General features: G+C 37.3%; 1 pseudogene; it reads right to left on the reverse strand.

The window, feature by feature from the left end:
• Nucleotides 1-15,675, reverse strand: part of LOC106755538 — a 42,019-nt pseudogene extending 26,344 nt beyond the window's left edge.
• Between the last annotated feature and the right edge of the window lie 1,276 nt (nt 15,676-16,951).

The raw sequence follows: 16,951 nt of genomic DNA on the forward strand, positions 1-16,951 counted from the left end.
ACAAGTACACACTACTCTAATCCAAATCCGACATGAATCACCCAACTAAGCGAAGGCTAATTCGATCTTCAAATTGCAAACTAAGCGAATGCAATGCACAAATTTAATCAGTCATGCACCATAGGTCTAATCAACTAAGCAAAGATTAAACGCCGATTAGGCAACTAAGCGTATACCCAATCGCAAGCACACAATAGATTAAATATTGAGCCAAATTAGAGTGGCAAACACAATAACAGTCCAAAAATCTCAAGGAAACATTATAATATCGCTAATGGCCAACCAACTAACCTAAGCTAACATCACAATTAAATTAACACAATTGAACCGAACAAACATCATGGTGAATGAAACAATAAACTTGAACAATGCAATAGATAAATGTCTAGACATAACTAAAACTATTAAAAGGCAACACTAAATTAGGAATATGAAAAGCAACTCAAAACAAAATGCAAAATATTTAAAAGCAACAGAAATAAACAAGCCTAATTTTCTTCTAGTAATTAACGTGACACACACTCTTATTAAAAGAAGTTGCAATTGATTCTCCATGTTAAAGATCGTGACCTTCTATTTTAATAAAATTGTGAGTGTGAATGAAACAACAATTTTTTTTTTAAAAGATAGAAGCTGCAAGTAAAGAAACGTTCAACATAAAAACAAAACTCACCTAGGTGGCGGATGGCTTTTGTTTGGAGCTCTCCATCCCAAGACGCAGTTGCGTGCTTCTGGAACCAAGAAATGAATTCAAAGCTTCATTTACTAAAAGCCAAATGATTGACCACGTCGTGCTTTGCTCTCCAAAAAAATGAATTCGGTGCTGCTGTTGCCATTATCAATTGAAAGTCCAACAAAGTTTATCTAGGTGGCGGTGTCTAATTTCAAATCATGTGAGTTGCTTCAAAAAGAATAAAAACAGTGAGCAAATTGAAAATAGCGCAAAGAGAAAAGTGTGCATCTTCCTCAGATGAAAACAACGTGCTTCTCTAATTCATTCCTCCAAAAAGAAATTCAAAGAAAAAACTTGAATAATAAATGGCAGCTGGCCCTTTTCCATTCATCCAAAATCTAAGAAAATAAACATGGTTCAAAGCTCTCCAAAAAAACGTTACAGCATAATGTAATGTTCCAGCAAAAAAATAAAACCCGAGTGTATGCTCTCCAAAGTGACGGCTGCAGCTCTAAGTGTCGTGAGTGTCATCTAATGTGAGGGTGGGGTCCACCCTAAAACCCTAGGGTGACAAGTGTCACACTACAATTTGGGCCCATTATAAGAAATTTTGCCAACATTGGCCCAATGTGCACAAGTTTAATGAAAGCTTTCTAGACTACTAATTTACAATGTAATTAAAATTGAAATGCCAATGACAAGAGTCTTGAATTATTTTGTCTCCCTCCCAATGCTCCAAATTGTATCTCCAAAATTTCCCCTGTAATTAAAAATGCAATTAATTAGCTCAGAAAATTCAAATTAATTAAAATTAGAATTTCCGGTCAAATTAAGCACTATTAGCGAAAACGGGAAAATACCGGACATTTAAGCACAATTCCATGATTATTTCTAGCACAATAAACTAAGTGAAATCAATAAAATATCGACTCATCATTCCTACATAAATTTTGAAAATTCTTTGCATAGCATAGGATTAGTTGAGCCAAAAATTATATCATCAACATAAATTTGACCATACAGTTTGTCCTTATTTGAACTCATAATGAACAGAGTTGAGTCAACCTTTCCTCTTGAGAATCCTTTTCTTATGAGAAATTCACTTAGTCATTCATACCAGGATCTTGGTGCTTGCTTTAGTCCATACAAAGCTTTTCTCAGTCTATAAACATGGTCAGGATTTCCAAAATCCTCAAATCCTGGTGGTTGTTCAACATATACTTCTTCCTTAATATATCCATTTAAGAAGGCGCTCTTAAATCTGATACAGTTTAAATTTCATTATGGATGCAATAGCAAGAAGTTTCTTATTGCTTCCAATCTGGCTACAGGAGCATAAGTCTCATTGATGAGTCAATATTTTATTGATTTCACTTAGTTTATTGTGATAGAATTAATCAGGGAATATTGCTTAAATGTCCGGTATTTTCCCATTTTCGCTAATAGTGCTTAATTTGACCGGAAAGTCTAATTTTAATTAATTTGAATTTTCTGAGCTAATTATTTGCATTATTATTTTCAAGGAAAATTTTGGAAACACAATTTGGGACATTTGGAGGACACCGAATAAATTCAAGACTCTCAAATTAGATATTTTAAATTTTAGTTGTATTGTAATTTTAATTGTTTAAACTCTTTAGACAAACTCTTTGCATCATGGGCCATTTTAGCAAAAATATGAGTGCCCAAAATTTTAGGACACATGATGTAGGGTTTTATTATTTTTTAGGGTGGACCCCACCTCATTTTAGAGGACACATGGTCTTGCAAAAAAGCAGCAGCCGTCACACTTGGAGCTCATTCACTCTCTCGGCAATTTTAAGGCAGTTGCTGCCATTTTTTTTGGTTTGGAACTTTTTCAGGAGGGAACCATGTTTAGTCATTTAGACTTTGGTTGAATGAAAGGGCTGGAATGATGCAGAGGACATTTCATTCTCGGCAGAAAAAAAAAATTGGGGGCTGGAATGTTAATTTTTTTTCTTGGGAGAAAAACATGTCTATGTATTTGGATAAGGGTTGAATGAAGAGCTGCCACATTCAACTATTCCGTTTCTCTTTTTTTTTATTAGTCCACCAGCAATTTTCCTTTTCTTATCTTTCAATGAAGTAGCGTGGTGATATTAGTATTTTAAGTTTTCTTTGCTGAATCAAAACGGTGCAGACTTGGTCAGGAGGTGACGTCCAATTTTTTTTCTTTTAAGCTAGTCTTGGTTGAAGCATTTATTGAAGAAAAACGGTGGTTGCATCCATTTCCTTTTGGTTTACGGCTAGGCACATCTTCATTTTAATTTTTTTTATTATTCCAGCACTTTCCTTTAGTTAGATAAGCATTTCATTTTGGAGAAAAGGATTCACTTCCAGTAGAAGCAACACCTTTCTTTTATTGTAATATTGTTAACGCATTCCAAGGTTATCATGCGGTGCTTAACTTTAGGTGGGGTTACATGTTGCAATAATTTAATTTCTTAGTGAGAAAAATGGTTGTTTCACTTTGCTGGCAGGTGAACACGTACTTCCCCAATTTAGGTGTTAATTTAATTGAAAGAAGGAGACGACTATTTCATTCCAATTGGTGAAGCACACAACTCATGGTCTAACAGCACACGGTTGCTACAATTTTCGTTTATTTCATTTTAAGTATTTCCAATGATGAATTGCATTTTATCTATTAGTTAAGTTTTGTTTCTTTTATTCAAAGTTTCAATGTGTATTTAAATTCTAATTTAGCAATTTAATTTCAAGTTCCATTGTCTTTAAATTCCTCCTCCCCATGTTGATTGCACATCTTGTTTTAGGACCGTTACATTTACTGTTTTCTTTCACTTTTGATTGTGTTAATTTAATTGTGATGTTAGCTTAGGTTAGGCGGGTTAGTCATTAGCAATATTAATTTGTTTCCATGAGATTCTTGCACTTTAATTGCCATACTGCTGCTTTGATTATGCATATTTAATCTATTGTCTGCCTGCGAATAGGTATACGCTTAGTTGCCTAATCGGTGTTTAATCTTTGCTTAGTTGATTAGATTGTATGGTGGATGACTAATTAAATTTGTGCATTGCATTCGCTTAGTTTGCAATTTTGAAGACCGAATTAGCCTTCGCTTAGTTGGGTGATTCGTGTCGGATTTGGACTAGGGTAGTGTGTACTTATCGTTAATCTGTGATTGGAAGCATAGTGATTGAGTTAATGACCAACCGTTTTTATTCTGTATTTGATTTCATCATTGCATTTTGTTTGTACATATCCATCTTCATTTTTGTTTTTACATTTCTGTTGCATCCGTATTTTAATTTAGTTTATCCGCATTCACAATCCTTTCACAAACCCCCCCACTACATGTTAGACCTAATTCCTGAACCGTAGTTGGTCCTTGAGAGACGACCTAGGAGTGTCACAGCCCATGCAAAATTTAATGTGCATAAAAGAATGTAGTATAGACTAGGAAGTGACTCCAACCAAAACTACCTAGAAAAGAAAAAATTTAACGCAGAAAACATAAACTAACAAAGAAAAAATCAGAGTCTCCACCAATAGACCACACTTAAACTACACAGTGTCCTTAATGTGTCACAAGCATAAGATCAATAATCAGAACAGTTAACAGACCAAGGACAAGTGCAATAGAAGTGAGGAAAGAAGGAAAAGGGAAAAGGAAAACTCCCCTGATCAAGGTGGCAGTTGCCAATTTTGGACTTTCAGGGAGATATTCTCCACCACTGGAGTCAGCAAAGAAGTGTTGAGGAGGAACTGCTTTAGTCTCCAGATTTGATCAAGCAAGGAGATGTCCTCCACAGCTAGATATAAGAAGCAGTGATTATTGATGAGTGGGTTCATGTGGTGCCTATTAATGTTCAAACTGTTGTGTATACTGGCACCCTTGTCTTCCACCATGGGTGTGTGTTGATCAAATTCATATGTACCTCCTGCAACATGGTTAGTGCAATATGGTTCCNCAGAAATAACATGCAGGGGTATAACACCCAATCCCAGTGTAACAGGCTGAACTCCAAATATACCCTTAGAACATGAATCAATTCTAGAAATAGAAACAATATCAATCACAGGTTCAGATTCATGTTCAGTGCATGGAAAACAAACATTCAGATGTGATAACACAAAGTGGTTCTCATCATGCAAAGAGGGGGAATGAAAATCATGCTCATCTCATCAACAATACAATCATCAATAACATACCTATCAACAACATGATCATCAACAACAGAATCAATCATAGGTATGTTTACCTCCACTTCGCTGAAGATTGGTAGAGTGGTGGAAGGTGAAGATGGTCTACCTATCTCAAAAGTGGTGCTTATATTTGCCTGTTCCTCAACATTTTTATCAGACTCATAGTTAGTATCACCAATCATAAAGTTGGAAGTTGCTTGTATCACAGGATTGATTTCAACACAAATAGAACAAGAACCAGCTTCACAACTACATTTAAAATTTTCAGAAAACTGTGAAAGATCAAAATTTAATCTCAGGTCTGAAACATCTTCAGTTTTCACAGTTTCAATGTCAAAATCAACACTAACATGTGAATTCTCAGCAAAATCAAGAATATGTGAATGCATAAACAGCTCAGGCAAAGCAAGTGGGAATTCAAGTTTAGAGAAAACTTATGCTAATTCATGATTCATCTCACCAATAACAGCAGAATGAGCAACTGCATCCTCAAGTGCAAAAGGGAAGGCATAGGAGGGTGGGGAAGTAGATGGCGTAGTAGTAAGCTCATGACTCTGCTCCCCATCTCCTATGTGAATAACATTGACATCATCAGGAAGCTGAATAGTCTGGAATGATGATTCCTCGGAAACTTGAGACTGTTCCTCGGTGAGTTGAGTAGTCATCTGCCCCATCTGATCAGTCAAACTTTGAATGGATGCTCTGGTCTCTTGCATGAACTCAATGTTCTACATGGTCATCTGCCTCAGTAACTCCTACAATGTAGACTCAGAGGTAGTGGGAGGATGAGGAGTTGCTTGGGCAGGCTCATGAAACTACAACTGCTGTGGTTCCTGGACTGGGGGAGGCATACAAGCACTCTGGAATGGTGGTTCTTGATATTGAAGTTGTGAAGTACCATACCATCCCAGGTTAGGATCATTCCACCCAGGATTGTTGCTATATGAATACAAATGATGCTGAGTAGGGCGGAATCTTTCCAAAAATCGATGCTTAAGATCTTCCCAATTGGCCTTGAATTCTGGAGGAAGATAACAAAGCCATTCCCAAGCTGCTTCTTTTACTGAATGCAGAAATGCCTTTAAGAAAATGCGATCATCCGGGACATGTGGAGGTTTTATTTTAGAGCAAATGCGTTGGAACTTCTCCAAATGTCTATGTGGGCATTCACCTGCAGAACCATAAAACCTAGGCAACAAATCTATCAGTCCAGATGTGAGAATGCAATGAACATCATCCTCATTAAGTGAAGCTGGCTCCCAAAGAGCAAACTCAAGAATGGGAGGATGAGTCATATTGTTCTCAACATAAAAGTCAGCAGAATATGCATGAGAAGCAATATCAGAGTTAACTGCAGAAGGAGAATCAAAGTCATGGACATAGGTAGAAGAAACAGTATTCACAAAACCAGAATAGGTAGACATGTAGAAGAAAGAGAGAAAAGAAGAATGCAATGAAAATATGCAACTAAAGCTACCTAAATGCAACACACAATGACGAACACACAAAATGGAACATCACACTCATAACACAAGACAAAACATAACACACACTAACACAATAAAAGACCTAAAACTGAACCGTTGGGCCCCAACAACGGCGCCAAAATTTTGATGAGTGTCGCAGCCCATGCAAAATTTAATGTGCATAAAAGAATGTAGTATAGACTAGGAAGTGACTCCTAGGTCGTCTCTCAAGGACCAACTACAGTTCAGAATCAGGTCTAACACGAAGTGGGGGGGTTTTGAAAGTGTTTTTGCAAGGAAAATTAAATTAAATACATGGGAATTAAACACAACCAGACAGTTGAAAACATTGAAATAAAGTAGAAAAACATTAACGTCGAATGGTTCTTCACAAGGCCAAACAGTTATATTCACATTGCCGAACGTTCCTAACACGAGTGTGCCAGAAACCGAACGGTGTTGTTCATAAGACCGAACAGTCCTGATGAGGAGACCGAATGACAATTAAAGCAGACCGAATGGAAATTAGAGCTGGCAAACTAAAATGAATAAATGCAGACACAAGCCGAACGATTTTGAGGGTGATCGAATGGTACTAAGCAAGTGCAGAAATAGTACATTGTGCAGAACGTGAAAATGTCACAGTAGAACAAAATGATGAAAAGTAATGCGCAGAATGTAGAAAATGTAACAGTAAACGAAAATTGTAATGGACAGATGAAACTGCAAAGCTGGAACAAAAATCTGGGAACATGAACAGTAAAAACCGAATTGATGAACAGTAAAAAATGAAGGTGACCATGAACAGTAACCAAGATGAAGGTGAACAATAAAAGCGCAGTAATGAAGAAGACCATGAACAGTAACCAAGATGAAGGTGAACAGTAAAATGCAGAGAATGTGAATGAACGAAATAACTTGTGCAGCAACAAATTCAACCATGGAATTGTAAAGAAAGTGAGTTCAATACATTAAAAGGAAAGAAAGAAAAACCTACAACCTCCCCCAAGGGGGAGGAAGAAGAAGGATCTCCCAAAGAAAGAAGAATTGAAGTGGTGGCTGAGAGCTCCCATGAAAAATCTGCTTTTAGGGTTTTTATATACCCCCAAAATACCAAAATGCCCTCTTGATGGGCCTAACCTAAACCATTCGGTCTTACTAGCTTGTCGTTAGGTGAAACACTACTCTGGAGGTTAGTTCATTGGTGCATAGTGTAGTCTTCATCAGACCGTTCGGTAGTGTAGTTCTCGGTCATTGACAGGCCTTCAGTGTAGGCTTCAACAAACCGTTCAATCTGGACTCACATGTAGTTACCAAGACCGTTCGGTCTGTAGTGCTCGGCCATTCAGTGTAGGGTTCAACAGAATGGGTATGGGCTTCCAAGACCGTTCGGTCTTGGTCATCAACTGGCCATTCGGTCAAGCCTTCAGCAGACCATTCGATCAGGCATTAAGCAGACCGTTCTGTCAGGCCTTAAGCAGACCGTTCGGTCAGGACTGGCCATCTTCAATGGACTCTTTCTCAACCTTTCAACAGTGATTGTCCTGTACAAAATGATTGAAATAATTAAGCCCAAATAATTGAAATTAACCCGGATAAGAATTAGTCTTGAAATTCAGGCCAAATAGTGAAAATGAGATAAAAATGGAGAATTAAACACATTTCACTAACACAATATGGTGCGAAAAGCTAAGTGAGTACTAGAAATTAATGACTCATAAGTTCTGTATCATCTTCTTTATCAACCTTTTCAGCATTAACTTCTTTTTCGACTAATTCCTCAATCAATTCTTCTTCTTCATTGGAATTGTCACTTTCTTCAGCTGAGTTCCTGACTTATTCAAAATGATTTGGAGACATGATGAACTCATCAAATGCAACATGAATAGACTCCTCGAAATTCATAGCCCTTTTATTGTACACATGATAAGCTTTACTGTTTAGAGAATTGTTAAGTCCTTGGCAAGTATACCAAATCGTTATCAAGTAATATAAAATGGGTAAGTCCAAGTATCGTTTCCCAAAGGACTCTTAGGGCATTAACTTTCGTGTAAACCAATCGCATAAGACTTGAGAAAAGAATTAAATTTAGGTTTTGAATGCAAAGGACAAAAGTAAACATGCAGAATGCAGTGAATCAATTGGCTAGAAAAGACTATGGATGAATGGAGTTGTTGGGGTTTACCATTTCATGTTATCCACCCTCCTATATCTACTCTTCTTAACTTCTTAACTTATTTATCATATTGTCATGCAAACTTTCTTAGTTTACCTTAAACCCAATCTCTTGGCGAAAAAAGCCTATTACCAGTTACTAGCTTTCTATCCTAGTAACCAATAATGCATGATAAACAGAAGCAAAATACAATTCATCGTCCTACACCTATCTCTAGGCGATATTAGCATAATCAAGGAATTCCCCCCAGTTCATGACATTACTATATGTCTCCGTGTGATGAGTCGTTATTTCTTAAACTGTATTTAATTTATTACACTTAAATAAACCAGGGAATTGTGTTTAATTGTTTGTTATTTCCCCGTTTTCTGAATTCTGCTTAATTTGGTCAGAAATTCGTAATTGTGCTAATTTGGATTTTCTGAGTTGATTAAGCGCATTTTTGGTTGCAGGGAAGTTGTGGAAACATCATCTGGAGCATTAGGATATGGCGTGACACATTCAAAGGCTCAACATTTAGTCACTTCCATTTTAACTAAGTTTTAATTTCGTTTTCTAGAAGTCCTTAATTAGAATTAGGTGTTTTGGACCCTTTTAGGGGAAATTTTGTAAAAAAACCCATGTGTGGGACATGTGTCTTTTAGGTTAGGGTTTTAAATTAGTTGTGGACCCCACCTTGGGGTTGGATTCTTGGTTTTATGGGGCGAGAATACCGAGCCACAAAAGAGAGGCACTTGATACTCATGGTTTTGAACTTTTCTCTCCTAGGGTTTTCATGTATGAACATGCTCTAAGGGGAGCTTGCTTGGTGCTTCGTATTTTGGCCATTTTCCATGAATAAGATGCAGATTTTCTTCTTCTCTTAACTTACTCTTGGTTTTCTTAGCTTATTGGTAGTGAAAAATAGTTAATTTCTACTTCCATTTGCTTGTTCTTGATGTTTGAAGCTCGAGCTTTGGAGCTTGTCTTTGCATTTCCATGGTGGTTGTTGGGTTTGAGTAACTTTATATTTTTGTTTTCCTCTTCCATTGCTGCAGTTGCTCACGGTTTTCCTTACATTTTATTTGGTTGGAAATAAAAATGGAGTTCTATGTGAGTTTTGGGTTGAAGAGAGCTTAAGATGATGTGTGGGTGTTNTGGGTTGAACTCTTTCCTTTCATTTTTTGGTTTTGATGTTTGAAACAAGGATGGGACCAGAGTTTGGTGTTGCTATTGTGGCTGGACAGAGTTGGAATTGATAGCTTAGTTATTATTTTCGTTTTTGCAAAGAAACTTGAAGAAATGGAAGATTTGGTTGGGCTGAAGTAGCATATGTTTGGGTTTATTGTTCATGACTTGTTTTGAAATTGATGCTTTGGTCTCTTGGCTGTATGATGCTTGTTTTGACTAAGAGAATGTTTCTACTTTGAGCTTTGGCTTTTGCATTGTTTCTGCCGAGAATTGCAAGGGTGGTGAGAGATTTTTGGAGTTTGTTTTCATTTGGTTTAACTTACTTGGCACATTGGTAGGAGCACCCAAGGTATCTTCCATTTGCACATTGGTCTTTGAAGCATTTTTTTTGTAGAATTCACTTGGTAGGTTCGGTTTTTGTGGTTTTGGAGTGTGGATTCCGAAATTGCTGCATTGAGAAGTGATGGGAAGGTTTTCAATTGGTTGTTTAAAACATATTTTAATTTCTTTTGAGACATGGTGCACATGGAGACAAAAAGACAACAAATTTGGTGGCTCATTGAATATTAAAAATTGATTTGGTCTTGGTGGAGAGTAGTGCACGACCATGTGCTTTTCTTTGGCCAATTGGACTTTTAAATTCCTTTGTTAATTGCCATTGTGTCAAGTAATTTGCTAGGATTAAATTAGGCTTGTTGGTTTCTTTGGTTTTTAATTAATAGATTTAATAGGTTGAGTTTAATGTGTTTGAGTTAGTGTTGAGTTTAATTATTTTTAATTGTGTTTGTTAATTTGTTTGTAACAGTGTTTGATGTTTGAATGTTGTCTAAGGTTTTTTTTAATAGCGTTAGTTTAATTACCATGCTAGCTTAAATTAGTTTGTTTGCATATGTGTCTTTATTGAGTTCTTTGGTTTTCGTAAACCGTTTTCACGACCCCCCCCCCCCCTTCAGTGTTAGCCTCGATTCTTGAACCGCAAAATTGGTCTTTGGGAGACGACCTAGGGGTCATTCCCTAACTATACTTCATTTATTTGCACATCAAATTTGTGTGTGTTGCGACAGCCCATCACCGTGTCAATAAAGACAAACAACATTTACCGAATCAGTTAAACGATAAAAGCATTAAGCAAAGGTAAGGAACCCAACAATTGATAAAGATAAGCATATGCAAGCATATAAAGAAGATAAGAATTTTGATATAAGAGAGTTTCAAAAGATTACATTGTTCCCCAACAGCCTAGGCTTTAGTTCACCATGGACATGGTGAATCTAGATGAAAAATAATGAAAGAATGGAAGAATAAACCCTAAATTTGGTAGATTGAAGCCTAAGCATCCAAGGAACGTCCTCCAAGGTATATAGAACAACTGTGGACGTCTCTGCTGGGCAAAAGATTACAAATTGAATCGCACTGGTTCTATTTATAGACCAAAAAGATAACAAAATCTAAGCCAAATAAAAACAGAAAACCGCTCAGCGCTGATTTTGGCTGTTGAGCGGTTCATAGACTCTTCTTTTCTTCCTTTTTCTTCCTCTTTCTTGAGTCTAAGTCCGTCCTAATTCACTTCCATCTTCAGTTCTCATCAAAACCCTACAAAACAATGAAAAAACAAGCATAATATCTCTAAAACCAACTATTAACTCTCTCATGACTCAACTAAGTGTTTTACTTGATTTTAAGCTCATTCTAAGCAACAAAGGGTGTGTTTTGATATCATATTTAAGCATAAACATAACGATTTTTAGACCGTTATCACAACCCCAATCTTAGAACTTTGCTTGTCCTCAAGCAAACAAAACAAAACTTCGATTTCCACTTCTTCATCAAATAGTTCAACATTTTCAAAACTCATTTTCCTTATGACAAGTTATGATTCAATTCAGATCATCAGGGGAATCTTATCAAGATGCATGCATGCTTTCAATCCAATTCAGTTCACACAATCAAATATTTCCCAACAGATGTTTTAATCATGAATGACCAATCCACTAAGCATAGATGTAAACATGAAATTTAACAATTCTCACCAAGAAAGTGTTTCGCTCAATCACTCAAGTCTTTATGAGGATACTCCACTCTCAACTATTCACATGTCACATAAAACAAAATTGTCCTTCATCTAAAACAATCAACATTCTCACATGCAAATGTCATCACAAGGACTTTTCTAAGGCTTGTAATGAGGTTGGGCTAATATGAAAAATTGGTTTTTCTAGATCACAAAATCCTTGAGTTAAGAGAGCTATTTTAACATTCAAAGTTCAAGTACAAACTCTCTTTTTCACTAATCTCACTCATTCCCAACTTCTTCCCTTTTCTTTTTATTGAGCTCATCTTTCATGCTTTTTATTCTCTTTCTTTTCTCGTGCATTTTTCTTTTTCAACACTTGAGCTCCATACTTTTCTTTTTCTTTTTCCCCCAAACAACCCCAAACTTGAACCTCTTAAATTCATACAATTATTCTCAACCCAACTCAAGGTAATTAATTCAAAACAAGGGTTTTCATCCCGTTTAAGGCTAAGGTTCAAAAAGGGTATAATATTTTAATCACTTTTGGTAAATATTTGGCTAAGTAAGGGATTCCAAACATGCCCTTGATCATATGACATAAACATGTAATTCAATCAACAATCAAGACTCAGGCAATATAATTCATGCTTCCCTGTGAATAGTTCATATATCAATGAACACTCTGAAGCTCAATACCTCACACAACATGCTTTCTCACTCATCATTCATAAATCCTGCTTAGCATCATAATCACAATCATCAATCACCACACATCTGTTCACATAGTTAGTGAACCATTCACCTGGATATCAACATGCACACAGTTTCAATCATCAACCACATTCAATCATCATCGAATAACTCATCATGCAATATAATCATCAAACCATTATCAGAATCAGTGTACAAGTGATGGGTGTCACACCCCATGCAAATTTAATGAGCATAAAAGAATGCAGTATAGCTAGGAAGTGACTCCTAGGTCGTCTCTCAAGGACCAAACCATGGTTCAGGAATTAGGTCTAACACGAAGTGGGGGGGGGTTGTGAAAGGTTTGCGTGGTGAATGCGGAAAATTTAAATTGAAATTAAAACAGTAAAAACGAAACTACTACAGTAACTTTGAAAATTCACGCTGGAACTGGACAGCTCTGACCTTTGCTCAATGTTTTACCCATAACTTTTTATACAGAGCTCTAAATGAGATGAGGTTTTTTTTCCTGGAAAGTAGACTCAATTATCTTTCATGTGATATATAAAACGTAGCATTTGGACCTCTGGTGTAGTTACAGTTATTTTTTTAAAATCGAGTCCAGAGGGTGAAAATGCTAACCCAAATACTAGACTAAACAAATATCTAAACACAGTTAAAATAAATTAAATGCAAAACTAAATTAAAGAAATTAAAAACAACTAATCCTACAATGCAAATTAATTTAAAACACAAGAAATAAACAACACAAACTCCTACTAACAGTTTATATGACCAATGCATCTACTAATGAAATGAAATTGCAAAATGGCCTAAAGAACCCGTGGCCGTGACACACTCCACCAATTCTTTAATTGTAACCAGCTTATATACTATTCTAGCAATGGAGCAGCCCATGTGCCTCAAAGCTCAAAGTTCAATGGCAATTAAAGAAAATGTCTCATCAAAAGCAATAAAGGACGGTGTACTCTCCAACAATCAACAATGCACCTCTAAAAAGAAAGAAAGCAGCGTAAACATTGTTTATCTAAGAAATGAAGCCCGAGAATTCCTTTTCTCCCATAAAGACAATCAAGACAACGTTTTCATTTTTTTTCCAAAGAAAGAAATATGAATTCCATGTATGCCTCGCTTATGGAAGAAAATAAATGGCTAGCTTTTTTTTTTTTATCCAAACTAAAAATCACCGCCTGCATCCGCTCCCAGGAAAAATGAATTCAACGCCTTCTTTCTAAGACCAATTGTCAATGCTTCCAAAGGGACCTTTCTTTAGCATTCATGTGACTGCACCGTGTGCTTTCTTCCTTCCAGCCGTGACACATACCACACCTTTTAATAATAAGATTCAAAGCAAAACCAAGTAAAACAAGTAGCATCTCATCGTGCCTTATCATTCAACCAAAATCCAGGTGCATAGACATGGGAAAAGAGAGAAAATGTTACAGCCCTGGTAACGTCCCAGCCAAATCAGCAAAAAAAACACAATGAGAGAGTGACGGCTGCTGTATTTGTGATCCCTAGGACCATGTGTCCTAAAATGAGGTGGGGTCCACCCTAAAAATAAAAAGAAATCCTAGGGCAAGTGTCCTACAATTTTGGGCCCCTCATAATTTTTTAACAATGGCCCAATGTACAAAGGTTTGTCCAAAAAGTTTAAACAATAAAAATTACAATACAACTAAAATTTAAAATGCCTAATTGAGAGTCTTGAATTTGTTTGGTGTCCTCCAAATGCTCCAAAATATATCTTCAAAAATTTTCCCTACAAATAATAATGCAAATAATTAGCTCAGAAAATTCAAATTAATTAAAATTAGAATTTCCGGTCAAATTAAGCATATTTAGAAAAAACGGGAAAATACCGGAAAATTAAGCACAATTCCCTGATTAATTCTAGCACAATAAACTAAGTAAAGTCAAGAAAATATCGACTCATCAATAAGCCATGCATAGACACAAAAATAAAGTTCAACCTATTCTACAAATTCAAAGTACAAAAGAAAAAGAAAAATCCCTGTCCAAGTGTTGACATCCATCAGTAAATGCCCCATCAGTCCATGTCCTCATCTGATTCATAGTCATCACCCTCCTATGCATCCTCAAAATCATCATCCTCCTAATCATCCTCATCTCTTCCTGGTGCTTCAGTTGCTACAGACCCGCTGCCTTGTGCCTGCTCATGAGGCCAAGCCATCGTACTATGGAACTCGTCCATAGTCCACCTATGCACTGGTGGCATGTCATATAATCCTATAATCATCTCTACAGTAGCTACCTGTCCTCTGCGGAGAGACTCCATCCTAGCCTCCATCATGGACATATACATGTCCCTCATTTGGAAAGGCTCAGCGTGTTGTGCCGGTGCATTTGCAGGTGCATCCTCCTACTGAGCTGCTGCTCTCCTAGGACGTCTCCTAGGAACTGCTCCGGCTGGCTCTTCACCTCCACAAGACTAATGATAATAGGAGGCATCAATAGCCCTCCTCGGCCTCTCATAAGGTGGAACTGCAGTGTCCACCCCAGGCTGCTGGCATAAGTAAGTAATCAGGGACGAATGTCCCAACGGTGTCCTGCTACTAACAGTAGTAGCGCAACTCTAAATCTCGTGGGAGATTATCTCACCAACGTTAACATCCATCTGCCTCAGCATGTAGTAGATGAATAAAATTCGGTGCATAGTGATGTCGAAATCAGGGGAGCATGTTTGTATGTTAGCATGAGTGAATGCCATCCAGTACTTCGCCAGGGGAGTCAAATCTGCTCTAATGAAGTTGACTGGTGCTCCATTAGGGTTCCTTTGAAAGTGTCTCCCAGGGATGCACATCACCCTCTCGATGTCCTCATAATCCCTATACTCCCCTGTGAAAGCAGCATACATACACAACTCTCTTGGCCACTCAGTACCCAGGAAGCTGTTGATGGTGTCGGGGTCATATCTGATGATTTGTCCCCTCACATAACTCATGTGCCTTCTAGCTGATACTCCTCCCCTGGGCAAGGCATTGGCATAAAATTCCTTCACCAACTCAATGCTAGTTGGTGCAGGATAGGTGGTCAATCTCTCCCAGCCTCGCCTCTCAATCTCCAGTCCAAATTCTGGTGCCAAGTTTGGAATATACATGGCCTTCCTCTCCATCAATAAACGCCTCTCCTGTACAATCACGTAATGCTCCTCATGCTTCTTAGAAAGGAACCTAGAAGAATAAAATCTTCTTGGCCTTTCTGGCTCCTCTCTCTTTTTGCCCATGGTCTTCACTCTTCTTGATGAAGACATTCCTATATCAAATAAATCCAATAACATCACAGAAATTTCTCATTTAGAGGTTAGCAAATCATCAATTACATTTCCAGAACACACATAGTCCAGTACTAAGGGAAAAATAGGGCCCCTCAACATCCAAGCATCTCAGAAATCAAAAACCCCAAAACCAGTTGAATTTTGCTCAGTGGTCAGGCAGACCACTCAGCGATTTTCGGTTGGGTTTTTCACAAACTATCTTTCAACAATCCTAATCTCCACTCTAACACTTATTTCACCATTCCAGATCAATTTCATGCAATTCAATCGGTTCAAACAATTTCTATTTCATTAAATCATGCATAGAAATCAAAAACCCTAATTTATCATCTTCCTAAGCATTTTCTTCAACAAATTTCAATTAGAAAACCTAAAAATGAAATTGCACAACTTACTTGGGTGGAGATCTCAGATGCTTGCTAAACTTGTCCCTAATTGATGATGAATGCCCTCTCTAATGCACAACCCTCAACAAAAACCCCAAACTTTGACGAGATAGTGGTGGAAAATTGAGATTTTTGTGAGTGGGTGATGAGAAAAGTGGGAAAATCTCTTTAGAAAGCTCTTGAAAGTGAAAGAAAAGTGTTAGGGCTTTGGGAGACCGCTTGGGCGACTTGCAAAGAAGAGGTTTCAAAGTGCCAAAACCAAAAACCCCTCAGCTTTTAACAAAACAGGGACCAATATCTGCCGCAACCGCTCAGCGGTTTGGCCAAAATTTTCTTGCACTCTTCTTTGCTTTCTTTTAAGCAATCTAACCCTGTAGCACTTAAATTCAACCTTCAATTTTTCAATCACATGCCTTTCCCCTCTCAAATGCAACATTCAAACATGCAATGCACTTGGGTTGCCTCCCAGGTAGTGCTTGTTTAACGTCACGAGCCTGACCCAAACCTGTCTAGCACTCATCAGTAAGTGCCACCTTACCAACACCCATCAGTAGGTGTACCTTCCTGGTATCCTTCAGTATATACCTAAAATCTTTAGCATCCCTCAGTAGATGCTACCCAAAAATGTTTAAAAATCCAAAGAGTTACATGTTCAAAATAAAGTAAACCTAAAACTACAAATGTTTTACAAAAAGTGGGATTAAATCAAATATCATCATGTTTTCCCATCCCGGTTGGGATCTTCATCTACCCAACTCATCAGTTCCCTTATGTCCACTCTTCTAATGGCTTTGGAGTATGGTCTTCTAATCTTCACTACTCCATCTCCTTTGATCTTGTTCATAATCCACTTCTTATTCTTGAAT

The sequence above is a fragment of the Vigna radiata genome, unplaced genomic scaffold, assembly GCF_000741045.1.
Source record: "Vigna radiata var. radiata cultivar VC1973A unplaced genomic scaffold, Vradiata_ver6 scaffold_213, whole genome shotgun sequence".
NCBI classification, from domain to species: Eukaryota; Viridiplantae; Streptophyta; class Magnoliopsida; order Fabales; family Fabaceae; genus Vigna; species Vigna radiata.